General features: G+C 28.2%; 1 protein-coding gene across 3 annotated transcripts in view; it reads right to left on the bottom strand.

Moving 5' to 3' along the window:
• The window catches only part of LOC126733638 (uncharacterized), a 153,133-nt gene that overhangs the window by 73,651 nt on the left and 64,911 nt on the right, over window positions 1–14,571 (bottom strand). The window contains exon 1 of one of the 3 annotated variants that reach the window (XM_050437031.1): window positions 9,258–9,465. The exons of the other annotated variants lie outside the window; for them this stretch is intronic. The gene's annotated coding sequence lies outside the window, so the exon portion shown is untranslated. Of the gene's footprint in view, window positions 1–9,257; window positions 9,466–14,571 lie in introns of those variants that run through there. 3 annotated transcript variants of the gene reach the window in all.

Here is a 14,571-nt window from a genome sequence, read left to right as displayed (position 1 = left end):
AAGACATATTTTGGTTTTAAATGGAATTTGAATGAAGTCCGCCTTAAGGCGGGCAGGTGCATTCGAGGGTTAAGTATTGATTGATGAAAGTTATGTTAACTTTTTTACTACAAAAAAATACAACAATTAAAATTACATGAGATTTGCCATGTCCCGTTAGGCTATGCAAAGTAATATAAATATTGTATATAATATTGCAACATTCTAGCTTAAGAAAAAAAAAACATAAATATAATATTATCGGTAAGTGAAACAATAAATCACTTTCAGTAAAGGCAGCCCACTTAGCATACAAATTCATTAAACGGACAATTTATTTCTAGACATTGTCCTTTTTTAAAGAATCCCTAAAATCCCGCTCCTCTTTCTAATGTAAGAAGGGCTATTCTCTTACCAAGTGGATTAATAATTGATCTCAATTTATATATTCTGAATTATTCAAATCTTCTTGGCATGAAATATTAGAAAATTGGGAGTAATTATATCTAAAATAATCATACTCATCCTCCATTTTAATAAACCTCAACTTTTTAATTATCGAGCTTAGAGTTTTAGGGCCACAAAATAGTCAAAATATTAATTTCTAGTTATGAAGAATAATTTTAAATTAATTTAAAAATAGACTATATTTAAGCAATTTAAGGTTAGGGACAATCGCACATCACACCAAAAGAAAAACGACAAAAAGTCATATGACAAATGACGAAGTTCTCAATGGTGCAATTCTAAATCAATAATAATAAGTTAATTTTTTGTGGAAAAAATATTAATTTAATTTTTAGTAGTCTTTCCACTCATTAAATTAAAATATTTGTTCATGGTATACATACAATTAATACATTAAGGAAAATTACTGGAATACAAAATTAAACACTAATATTAAATAAACAAGACCAGGAATAAAAAGAGTTTCAATATCAGAGGAAGACAAGTGAGGAGGACAAGAACAAGTATGACCAGGTAATAATAAGATTGGAAGAGTACTACTGCAAGCTACTAAGAGTTCAGCAAAGTGGCAGAGTAGAACAACCCTACACAAAAGGCTGTTGAGGAACTTACCGCAAAATGCGCAAAACCCTCTCACTTTGTTGTTGATTGTAAAAGTGGTGATGGTGTTGCAGGTAAGAACTTTAAGAATAAAAAGTTTCAAAGGCATAAGAATACATCTTAAACATGTTAGTGGGGTTGACTATAGTGGCTTAGATGAAAGTTAAAATTTTACTACGCACACATCTCTTATACTAGAATGATAAAAAGATACAGGGGAAAATTGTAATTGTTTACCTTTAAAAATACTAAGAACATAATGAAATAGTGAAAAACAATTTAATGTTAAATAGTTATGGTGATAAATTGCTTATTAAAAAATGAGAATTATAACATTAAAACAGTTTTTGTTAAGTGCCATAATTTAGATGTGTTAAGTGTCATAGATAGAAGTTATACATTCTGTACATGATTTGCCATATTCTCATGAAAGACTAAGTGAATTAAGAAATACTACGGATAACGATCAAAGTTACAAGAAAAATATTTTACTCCCCTCACCTTTCAAGAGATGTTGAGAACTTCATATCTAAATCTCAAACGTGTTTAACATTCAATAGAAGTAATGTAAAGGAACCATTCATTCAGCATGACAGGCCACAGAAAGAATTTTGAGATGCACTGGATTTTGAATTAATAATATCTAGTCCAAAATACGCTAAATGAAATCGTCTAGCTGAAAAGGCTGTGTAGCCAAGTCTTTTTTTAAAAAGTGTTAACATGCTGGTGGATATCTATAAGGCAGTTTTGATATATAGAACTTTGCCACTAACTGGACTTCATGTATCACCATTAAAACTGTTCAAGTCTACAGTTTATTAAGGTAAACAGACAAAACTAAGAAAGTAAGCAAAATAAAAGATTATTATACATATATTAAAATTATGGTACATAAAGTCAATAGAATAAAATAAATATTTTGCTCTCCAGGGAATCTTGGTTCTTTTGGTACTTACATTTTTATATTAAGTCAGGAATTTTATTAAAAAATATGATTTTATAGTAGTTCAAACATCCCTGGATCTCGGAGTTCTATTTTAGATTATTATTTGGAGTGTCAGAAGTGGGATAATCAGAGTTAAGGTTGAAGATATGGATAAATTAATTTTAATATGTATAATGCAAGCTAAAATACAAACACAAGAAAGAGTCATTATTCTTAAGGAAATAAAAGAATTGTGACAACCTAGTAATCGCGCTTCTGTAAACCCTAAAGCATAAACAATCTCAAACATGTTCGAATCTAATATTCAACAATAATTATTTTTATCTAGCTTAAATAAACAGTCTTCATGGCGGCATCGGGATCTCAAAATATAACCATTAAGAACAAATTTATGGGTTCGGGGACTTATCAAGATACCACAGCATAAGCACTTCTTTTATAATTGTATAATATGTGGTTTTTCGTTCGTATTTAGCCTGTAAGTTTATAAGGTTGAAGTAACATCTTAATTTCTTTGTGACAGTTCTTATAATATTCGGTTAATAAATCATTATACAATATACTCATTTGTGCCTTTTATTATCTTCGAACTCGAACAAAACATAGAAAAGATGAATCTCTTGAGAAACTATGCCCCTTAAACTTGCGAGTTGCAAATAAGCTCCTACTAATGTACTTGATTAAGTCAGTTTATGGACTTCTTAAGTTAATTTGGCATCAGGGTAGATACCTTGGTATATTTTAGTCGTTAGTCATAAGAGTTCTTAATGTGAAGAACAATAACTGAATTTTGACTTCATTCAGAGTGAGACCCATGAGACTCTGATTTGGAGCAAATTAGGGTGTAGCAGAATGTGAAGTATAATAATTACTTTGAGCTGTGTAATTTATATAACATAGTAAAAGCAAGAAAGGAGAACTCCATGCTTACTCATGGCATTATAACACAAAACATACTAATAATACTATAGGGAGTAAGGCTGTATTTAGATTTGGCTGTTGAAAACTATATCTGGCAAATTCTTGCACTAGTCATGAGATCCATCCAACTTTATCACCATCGATAGCATAGTTACTATTCTATTAAAAATTGGGTTTTGGTGCCACCATATTGTAAACAGATGGGAAATTGAAATTCACATGGTTTTATTTGCTCACATTAACATTTTTTCCTAAAAATAAAGCTGCTGCTAATAATTTATTCTTAAAGAAAAAAAATCACTAAAACCAATTTTATTTTTAATTAATAAGCGGGTATTTTGATAAGGCAAATAAAATGTTCCGACGAAAAGCTTCTGTATAATATTAACTGATAAATATTATGAATATGTAAATGTCAATATAGCTCCTGAATATTATCTTTTACCGATGGAATGATTTATTATAAGGTTCAAATATAGCCAAAAAGGGAATCCCCTGTTTTTTTTCATTTGGGATATTATGTGTCTTTGACTGATATGATTCAAGAATATGTTGCCAAATGTGAATTGAAAAAAAAACTCATATAAGATTATGTTCCTTAAGCAAACCTACCTATGGATTAATCATGTTCCTTATTAATAATATTTCGGTAAAATCTCAACAAGGCACATCACCAAACTGATAAAACTCGAAAAATAGACGTGGGTCTATAAACCGCTCTACGACCGAGTTCCGACTGTTACGAACGCTAGCACCAAACTAATTTATAAGAAAACTCTCAATTCCTAATAATTACTTTTAAAAATTTACCAAAAACCGTCATGTTTTTATTTGCATTTAATGAGTATTTAAACGCATATCAATTTAAGTTAGTTTCCAGAACTATTATATATATTTATTTATTTTTATATAATTGTATAGCGCATTTAAATATTACGGTTCAGTGGTTTAATTAACACAGAATCTGAAAATAGACTAACAGGAAATTGAACATTAGGAGGAAAAAAGAAATAAAATAATGTATTAACAAAGGATTTTTATGCATACATTTTATGAATTTTTTGTTCTTTTAAAAAAATTCTCTTAGTGTTTCGGATATTTGTTTCGGAATTTTTGAAGCTTGCTTAAATATACTGAAACTAGTGCAATTTTTTATAAAATGAATGCCCGTCTTCAATATTGAGTTATACAATTAATTAATTTACATTTTTCCATCAGAATAAACTCGTTTTTATTTTTAGTGTTATAGCTATTTATCTACATCCTTAAATACTTTGATTCTAATATAAACATTATTTGGAAACAAATTATTTTTAATTATAAAAACCTTTAATAAATCTATATCTATATTCTTATATCGTTTATTTAGTCAAAAACTAATACAAGTTATACAAGAAACACTATACAATTAACACAAACATATGTATATTATACAAACAAAAAACGAGAGACAAACCAGACAAAACACGAAATTTTTTTAGAAATAAGGGGTTTATTAGAGTTAGAATCGCTCTCGTAGCTCTATATAAAAAAAGGTTGTTTTATATAAGGTGATTGAATTATTTATTAAGGTCAGGTACAATTATATTCTAATACTATATCGGTTCGTTGGCCCTAGTCGAGTTAATGTTTTAGATAGAAATTTTAAAAAATTTCTGAACATTAAATAGAAACTGTTCTATATTAATTTTTTAAATTTCTGCTTGCCAAAATCACTTAAGATTACCAAAAATAACACGAAATTTTCAAAATGTAATTTTTTCGTTAGAAACGTAGTTTTTGACGAAGCATCCCAAATTAAAAAAAATCGTCAAGGAATTTGTACACACAGTTTAATTTTTTGGTAATACTTTTCGAATTTCTCTTTTTTCCAACTAACTAAACGATCAAATTTAAATTTTAAGTTTGAATGGAAAATAAAAAAAAGTTACAAAAAATACAAGGTGTTCCCTTTAATAACAATGATTTTGTCAAAAAAATTAAACAATGTTTTTTACTTTTTTCTCAAAAAATCTAAATGTTCTATTATTTTGAAGTTTTCTTTGAGGTCTAAAAATGTAAGACTTATATTATATACACGATAATATATTATAACATAATTATAATATATATACATACAGTATTGTCCATAATAGTTGGAACTTTTGAGAATTTATTATATTTTGTGTGCCTTTTAATTAGCATTTTATTTTCTTTTATAAAGTTGTTGTCCACGAAAAACTAGTGTTAATTAATTTAAATGTTGACAAAAATTCAGCACCAGTAACAGTTCGGAATAAAAATTTAAAAAATGCTGGACAAAATACTTGGAACTAAATGATTTTTATTCAAAAACGACATAAAACATAACTTATTGAAACCATAATATTATAATTAATATTTGGTATGGTAACCCTTAGCATTAATTACTGCCTGCATTCTTCTGGGCATTGATTCAATCAAATTTTCAATTATTTGTCTGTCAATGTGAGTCCAGGCTTCAACAAGCTTATGAAATAGTTCATCAGGATTTTTGACTGTTCCAGATGCCCGAATTTTTCGATCCAGATGTTCCCATAAATTTTCAATCGGGTTTAAGTCTGGACTCTGGGCCGGCCACTTTAAAACTGTGATCTTTTCTCGGTCCAACCATTCTATTACCAATTTTGACGAATGTTTTGGATCGTTATCATGCTGGAATACAAAATTTACTGGCATAGACTCCAATGTTTAAGGCTCCATTATATTTCGCAAAATATCCCGATACATAAATCGATCCATTTTCCCCACAATTTTATGTATTGGCCCAGTACCATACCAAGAAAAGCATCCCCATACTATCACATTACTACCTCCATGTTTAACCGTAGGTCGGATAAACTTATAGTATTCCATCACTGGAAAACAGATTGAACTTAGATTCGTCACTGAATAGCACTTTTTTCCAATCTTGTACAGTCCAGTTAAGATGATCCATTGCAAATTGTAGGCGTAACTTGACATTTTTCTTCCGCAGCAAAGGTTTTTTAGCAGGTCTGTAGCTGTTAAGTTCACCAGAACACAATCGCCTTCTTACCGTTCTTGCAGAGACATTGGAAGGTTCACCTTCATTTAATTTTTGTAAAATTTTGGAGGATGACAAAAATGGGTCATTCTGGAAAATATTTAAAATTCGCCTATCTACACGGGCAGTCGTGGCTTTAGGTCTTCCAGTGCTTTTACCTGGTATCACATTTCCAAATAAACGATATTTCCTAATTATCCGTGACACGGTGTACTTAGGAACGTTTCGTCTTTGAGCAATATTACGCTGCCTAACACCCTGATTGTAAAAATCTAAAATTCTTTGGCGAATGTCGCTGGAATAGGCCTTGCCTTTTCCCATGGTAACACAAAATAAAATAAATAAAAAGAACCCACTTGCACACTGGTGTGTCAAAGACTGCCTGTAAAATACATCTTTTATAAAAAAATCCAAGCATTTTGTCCAGCACAAAAATTTAAAGTATTTCTTATTGTCTGAAACAAGATAAGGTTGAAATTCTGGTATGCTTTTTTGTTTACTTATAAATATGTTTATTGATTGGATGTACAAAAATAAAATATAAATTTAAAACATTGGAAAAATTTTAAATTTTATGGCTAATACTGTATAACTACCGCTCTACTTACTACCCATTTAAATATAAAGACAACTTAATTTCTGTTAAACATTTTTGAAATCGTTTGGTATTTCTGCGGGAATTTCATTGCATATTCATCATGCTTGATATAAAGGATTTCTTAGACCTACATATATTAATTCTTACTGTACTTTGGTATAAATTAAACTCATCTCCGGTATTGTAACTATGCACATCATTTGCTCTTATAATTACTCCTATATTAGATCTTAGCTTGTCTATTTCAAATTTTATATACTAATTTATTTTGTCCTTAATTCTAGTATCACATCAATTTTTGGTGTTTTCAATTTAACAAAACTATAAAGTATCTGGACTTGTTATCTTTAAAATTTAATTTTAAAAAACTTGAGTCAAATTATAAAATTTAATTTAGCACAAGTATTTATTTTTTTTAACAAATAAAACGATCACTAAAATTAATGGACTTTTTTAGTCCAGATAAATAGTAAATTTTGTATATGTTAATTATCAATGTTTTAGATAGAGAACAATTAAAAATTCAACATTATAAAATAATAATGTTTGAATCAAATTTTTAAAAAATCTAGAAAGAAATTTAAAAAAAAACGAAATTAAAAAATATATATAATATTAAAAATGTCTTAGATAGCAATTTAAAAAAATGAAATTGCGAATTCAAATACCAAAATTTTAGAAAATTATCAAAAGAATCGTTTAAATAAGAACATTCTTAGATAAAAATTTTAAAAATAGACAAATGTATTTCTATTTAAGTTTCAAAATTAACAAAAAAAAACATAATTGTTAAACTGTAATTGTTACTGAAATTCCAAGTATTAGAAAATAATAAATGTATAAAGTTTTCCTTTTAATAACAATATTTTTGTCAAAACCACTTAACCACAAAAAACAATTTAAATACAAAACATGTTTTTAAATTTTTCCTAAGAAAGTCTAAATTTTCTGTCATTAATTTAGTTTTGTTTACTAAGTTTTTTTTGATGTAATTCCTAAAAAACTAATTTTTTTTTCAATAAATAAAATGATCACTAGAATCAAAGCTTTAATCCAAATGGACTTAGGACTTAGACACTTTAGGTGATAATTAGTAAATTTACCTACTACTTTCCATGTTTTCAATAGAAAATAATTAAATTACATTTTTCTATTCAAAATTAAAAAAAAAAAGACATAATTTTTAAAAAAGGGGAACTTAAAAAATACGTTTAAATAAAAAAATCCTTTAGATAGAAATTTGGAAAAAGTAATACAAATTCGAAATTAAAAAAATATATAATAGTAAAAATATAATTTTTGAGTCAAATTTTAAATATCTGAAAATTTAATAAAAATAGATCTTTTTTAGTTCAAGATTAAAAATTTTAAAAATAAAAATTTAACATTTACAAAAAAAAACATAATTTAAAAATATATTTTCTGACTCAAGTTCAAAGTTTAAAAAAATAAAAAATAACGTTTTAATAAAAAGTGCCTAACATAGAATTAGAAAATAAACAAACAAGATTCAACATTTAAAAAATTAACAAAAATTCAACATTCAACTAATTTATTTTAGAAATTTAAAATATGAAAAAAATACAAGATGTTTCTTTCAATAACAATTATCAGAATCACTAACAATTTAAATACAAAATATTTTTCTTATTTTGTCCAAAAATGTCTAAATTTTCTATTACTACTTTAAGCTTTAACCAAAATGGGCTTTTTTGGGTCATAATTAGTAAATTTTGTATTAGTTTAAATGTTTTCAATAGCAAATAAATAAAAAATGAAATACACATTTTTCAATTCAAAATTTAAAAAAAAAAACACATTAAAAAATAACCGCCTAAATAAAAACAGTGTCTTAGATAAAAATTTGGAAAAAATTAATCCAAATTCCAAATAAAAAAAAATATATATAATAATCAAAATAATATAATTTCTGAGTCAAATTTTGAATTTTAGAAAATTTAATAAAAATATATCATTTTTAATTCAAGATTCAAAATTTTAAAAAAAAAAATAAATTTAAACATTAAAAAAAAATAATTTCTGACTTAAATTCAAAGTTTAAAAAAATAAAAAATACCGTTTTAATAAAAAATGCTTAAGATAGAATTAAGGGAAAAAACAAATAGTAATTTTTCTAATTAAGATTCAAATTTTTAAAAAATAAATAAAAATTCAACATTAAAAAATAACATTAATTAAATAATGTCCTAGAAATTTAAAAAATAGTCCTTTTTAAGATGCAATATTATTTAATATAAAAATTCAACATTTTAAAAAAAAAATAATTTCTGACTCAAATTCAAGGTTTTAGAAAATAAAAAAATATAAGGACTTATAATAATAATAGGTATATTTAATGCAACTTGTATTTAGGTCCTATAGATTAGCATTAAAAATATTTATGTTTAATAAATATTCTTCAAAAACATAAAGCATCGTTAAATAAAAAAATATATACACACATTAACAACGATAAAATTAAACCGAAAAAGCTACATCCTATCAATTCAAATTTGATTTTCAAAAACAAAATGCCAAATTTTTGTTATGTTGTGCAATGTTTTGTTAAAGCTTTTTTTAACAAAAACAAAACAAACACAGCTCCTAAAACCCCAAAACTCCTCTTTTTTTAACTTCTTAAATATCATAACCTCTATACCATATAAAACCTAACATTTATGACTGAAAACCCCAAAACATACCAAAATTTCCTTCAAGTCATCACTCCCACAACGATATCCCACCAAAATCCCAATTGGCACATCACAAAATTAACCGTTTTCCCAATAAATCCCAGTACTATAATAGTACTGCTCATAACACTTTCAAACTACTAAACGTCGTTTTAACTTAAAACACGCGGGACGATACAAACGCTGAGATCCGACCGTTACGAACGCCAGTACTAAACTACGGTAATAAACGAGATGCACCAAACCGCCATTCGCCCATTCAAAAAAAAAAAAAAAATCCTCGACTCGGTTTAACTAATAATGATGTCGTCAGATGGTCGTCATGAAGACTGGGATTTTAGCCAACGAGGAGACGTTGAAACGATGATGATGATGAAAAGGCAAAATAAATCAGATTAGAATTGTCGCGGCGTTATGGCTTTTCGGTTATTACTTCGTGGGAATTTGTTTGTTTTTGTTTGTGGGTTTTTACTTGATAAATAATAGAAACAGTGATGTGTGTGTGGAAATCACCGAGGGATGAAAGTTGTAAAAGTGATGTGCTTTGGTGACTTTAATATTATTATGAGCAATGAATCTAATCTGTTAAGTGTTGCACTTCTTAATGGACAGAGTTTTAATTTTTCATAGTTAATTACTGAGCCATCCCGAGTCAATGCAAATAGCTCTACTTTAATAGATCTGATTTTTTTATATTAATGCAAACAGAGGTAGGAGTTGGACCCTAAAATGTATCTGACCACTTTCTAATTTGTTACACTTTACACTTTAATATGAGGGTTTTCAATATGACTTAAGGCATATCAACTGGAATATTCTTTTTAACTTTCGAAATGTTAACGATAAAGTTAATTTCTCCACCTCAAATCATCATGCACCAGTAAGATCAGGCCTGTTCCTGGGGTGTCAAGCGCCTGCGTGCATAATATATTTTGGCGCCCCTTATATTTATTTTTAAAATAGTAATTAAAAATAATATGTATGCATATAGGTATTTAAAAATAATGTATTTTTATTAAAGTTAATTACATATGAGTAAACAGGTTATCAATTAATACTAATACAAGAAGTTATCAAATAGAAACAAATTCTAAGCAAAAATACCTATTAACTAATTTATAATATACATATAAAGCAAGGATATGAGAAACAAATACACATTACAATAAAATACGCTTTTAAAGATTCAAACTCGTTTATCATTTCATTGTGATCAATGGCTTCACAAATCTGGTTTTCAATCGAGATAATTGCTAAATCCGATAATCGTTCTTGGGACATAGAAGTTCTTAAATAATTTTTTATAATTTTTAATTTCGAGAAACTACTTTCTTCCGACGCCACCGATATAGTTAAACACAAAAATATTCTGAGGGCTATAAATAAATTTGGAAACAAAGATATTAGATTATTTTTGGTAATATAATTTAAAACGTTTTTAGGTGAGTCTGCATCTGTTTTAGATTTAGGGTTTAGAGTTTTGTAAGACACGATTTCATTATTCGTTTTTCACATGAGTTTTTCAGTGTTAAGTTGATTAAAGACTTGTTTTGTGTGTTGGGATATCCTTTACTCTATCTAATAAATACCTCTTTAGAAACTGGTAGAGTCCCAGATGATCTGAAGACAAGTGTTATGATTCCCATCCCTAAAGTGTCAAAACCAACCATCCCAGAAGAATTTCGACCCATTAATTTACTCCCTGTTGTAGATAAGATCATCGAAACAATTGTGTGTCAGCAACTTAGGTACTACTTTGAGGAAAACAACTTACTCTATGTTGGACAATCCGGATTTAGAAATAACCATTCATGCGAGTCGGCCCTACAGTATATTTGTGCGAAGTGGAGAAAAGAAATAAACGATGAAAATGTTGTGCTTAGTGTTTTTATTGACTTAAAAAGGGCATTTGAGACTATAGATCGGGATATCCTCTTTAAGAAATTAAAGTTATATGGAGTTAAGAGTATTGTTTTAAAATGGATTAAGGATTTTCTAAGTAACAGGTGTATGAGAACTAAAGTAGGTGATAGATTTTCAAATAAGGTTCCAAGTAAACTGGGTGTGCCACAGGGCAGTGTTCTTGGGCCCTTATTATTTATAATTTACGTAAATGATATAAACACAGTTCTGCGAAATTCATTTATTAACTTGTTTGCGGATGATACTGTAGTATGCGTGGTAGGTAGGAACTTCAAAAATATTACCAGAATAATGAACTCTGAGATGCATATTTTGTATGATTGGTTGTGCAAAAATAAATTAAAATTAAATATAAGGAAAACAAAGTGTATTGTGTTGGGGTCAAAGACAAATTGTAATAAATTTTATGAATCAGGCTGTACAGTAAATATAAACGGAGATCAAGTAGATTTTGTTTCGGAAATTAAATACTTAGGAATAATTATTGATCCACAGTTGAATTTTTCATTGCACATAGATTATGTTTGTAGAAAATTAGGTAAACAAATTTCATTCTTATCTCGTATTTCAAGTTCTCTGTCATTATGGTCTAAAAAGTTAATATTTAACACTATTATATTGCCTCATTTTAATTATTGTTCTGCTTTACTCATATCCTGTACACAAGAAAACATAAATAGGCTTCAATTACAACTAAATAAAGCTATGAGGGTTATTTTGAACTGTAGTAAATATACACCAATTGAATATATGCTTTCTACATTAAATTGGTTATCGGTAGAAAAAAATATTAAAAAGGCAAATTTAACATTAATTTTTAAAATCGAACATGGTCTTTTACCAAACTATTTATCAACGTTTTTGGAAAAAAGAGAAAATTTCTATCAATACAACATTCGGTCAAAGCAGAACTATAATATTCAACATGTTAAAACCACTGCTTTACAAAAATCACTGTTTTTTGAGGGAATTCGAATGTTTAATAACCTACCAGTAGAGATTAAAGAAGCAACATCACTGAAAATGTTTAATAGAAAGGTGTTTAATTTCTTAAAGAATCAATTATAATTTAATTTTAAGGAATTTATTATATTACACACATGTATATTAAATGTTTGTTATAGTATTATGTACTAGCCAGGTGCTAAAAAAAAAAAAAAAAAATAAAGGATTATTATTATTATTATTATTCAAATCGATTCCATCAACGTCTTTATATATCTTTTCTTCTTTTTGAATTTGCAAAGCTATGTCTAAATCCATGCACGATAATCTTATTACTTCTGAATCTAAATTTTGAAAATTGCATAAAAACCCAAATAAATCATTAAGTTGAGAAATTCCCTCAAAACGTCTCTGTAAAGATTGAATTGTGGTATCTAAAATTTGATAATAAAAATTTATTTTAAATTGTTGTTTTGGATCAAAAACAGTTTCATCAGTACTTTCATATAAAAACTGATTTTTGTTTTTTTTTGTCGTACTAAGGGAAACACTGGCTCTACATCAATCTTGTGGGCTTCTGCTACAGCTTCACTGATAAAAACATCAATCCATTATCTGACCGTTTCAGTAAAATAACTAATAACATTTTTGACTCCTTTATAACATGCAAATTTAAATTTGGATTTTGGAGCATTGGAAAAGCCGAACCGGTCCGATCGACCGTAGGACAAAATCTGAGTAGGACTAATTCCGCCTTCTCAAGGTGCCGCTATCGACTTAAAACCGAGGCAGTTGCTTTTGATAATATCCATTTTTTCCCGTTCTTGCAACTTGCAATAATCAATGTCCCCTTAAACTTATAAACATTGATATGGTTTTTCTTTTGAGTTCGATTATATAGATAATAGTAGTATTCTACATAATATAAGTCTCCTGCTTTTACCAAAAATTATAATAAAAAATGGACTTTGTTTATGACAGACGTGTCGATGCGAGATCAAATGTGCGCCCCTAACTTTTGCCGCCTGCGTGTAGTGCATTCGCTGCATACCTGCCAGGAACGGGCCTGAGTAAGATATGTTAAAGGTAAGAGCAAGCCTTACGCACCTTGGATAACTACTAACTAGTGTACGACATCTATTTTTTTTTAAATATAATAATGCCTCCATAAATCTAATATTATGTTCGAAACTAAAGACAACAAATAAAGCCTAAACTATTAATTAATTATGCGGAGTAGCACCAAAAAGAAATCGCCAACTTTTAATATTTCAACGGTGTCTTTAAGAGATGTGGAGTACGGGCTTAGCAAATTAAGTCTATATACTCATTACTTAACAATTCTTGAATATGACGTTTTAAAATTCATTAATTAGGACAGTTTTTCTCACACAGCATAACTTAATGCTTTATTGTATCATTTGCTACGTTTGTTTACTGGTTTTATTAATTTATTTATTGGAAATCTGCTTTGAACAATTTTTAAGTTTATTGGGTCCTAATTGTACTTTTATAGTAAAAAGAAGTAAAACAAACGTTTTCCTACATTCAAAGAATGTAATCTGATCTTTAGTGAATTTAATTGAAGATAATGGTTCTGTTATTTGGGTACTGTCGCGTATCCTTTGCTTTAGTACTCAAGGCCTGAAATTAATTAAAAACACTGTCGCGTGACCGTCCTTTCAGTGTTTAGTAAATATTTGCGATAAAGTATCTTGCGTCCCATTCCCCTGAGCAGTAATTATTGCACATTCGAAATAATTACTGCTAGTCATCGGAGTAGACACTTTGTGCGCCCTTCCCTTAGTGTCATTTCATGTCTCGATGATAGCTTAGTTTGTGTTTGATATTAGTCATTAGAGGAAACACTGTCCCGTGTCCGTCCCTTCAGTGTTTAGTAAATATTTGGGATGAGGTATCTTGCGTCCCATTCCCCTGATACCTATTGCACATTCGAAATAATTACTGTTAGTCATCGGAGTAGACACTTTGTGCGCCCTTCCCTTAGTGTCATTCCACGACTGGATGATGGCTTAGTTTGTGTTTGATATTAGTCATTAGAGGAAACACTGTTTTGTGTTTGTTTCTTCTAGGGGCGTCTCAAAGAACTTGTGATTGGGGGAGGGGGGGGGGGGGCAGTTAGTACAAGTTAGTTAAGTTAAAAAACCCAACTAAATTAAAAAAACATTTTTTTTTAATGCGGATACTTTATTTCTATTGGGAAATTTTTAATACTCAAATAAAAATTATACATATGTGATGTATAATAAATAATTATTTAATGATAATCGAGGTATTATAACTAAAAGTTAATTAAAAAGTAGGTACCCTACATGTAAATAGAACTAAAATTATCTATTTAATTTTTCTGTTTTTTAATTTGCTCCATTGCACAGCAAGATCTTTAATATTAATTAGGTTACAAATGTCTTTCTCATTGGACAAACTCATTAAG

This window comes from Anthonomus grandis, chromosome 2, assembly GCF_022605725.1.
Source record: "Anthonomus grandis grandis chromosome 2, icAntGran1.3, whole genome shotgun sequence".
Lineage (NCBI taxonomy): Eukaryota > Metazoa > Arthropoda > Insecta > Coleoptera > Curculionidae > Anthonomus > Anthonomus grandis.
The sequence above is the reverse complement of the archived record's forward strand: the minus strand, read 5'-3'. Positions and strand labels throughout refer to the sequence as shown.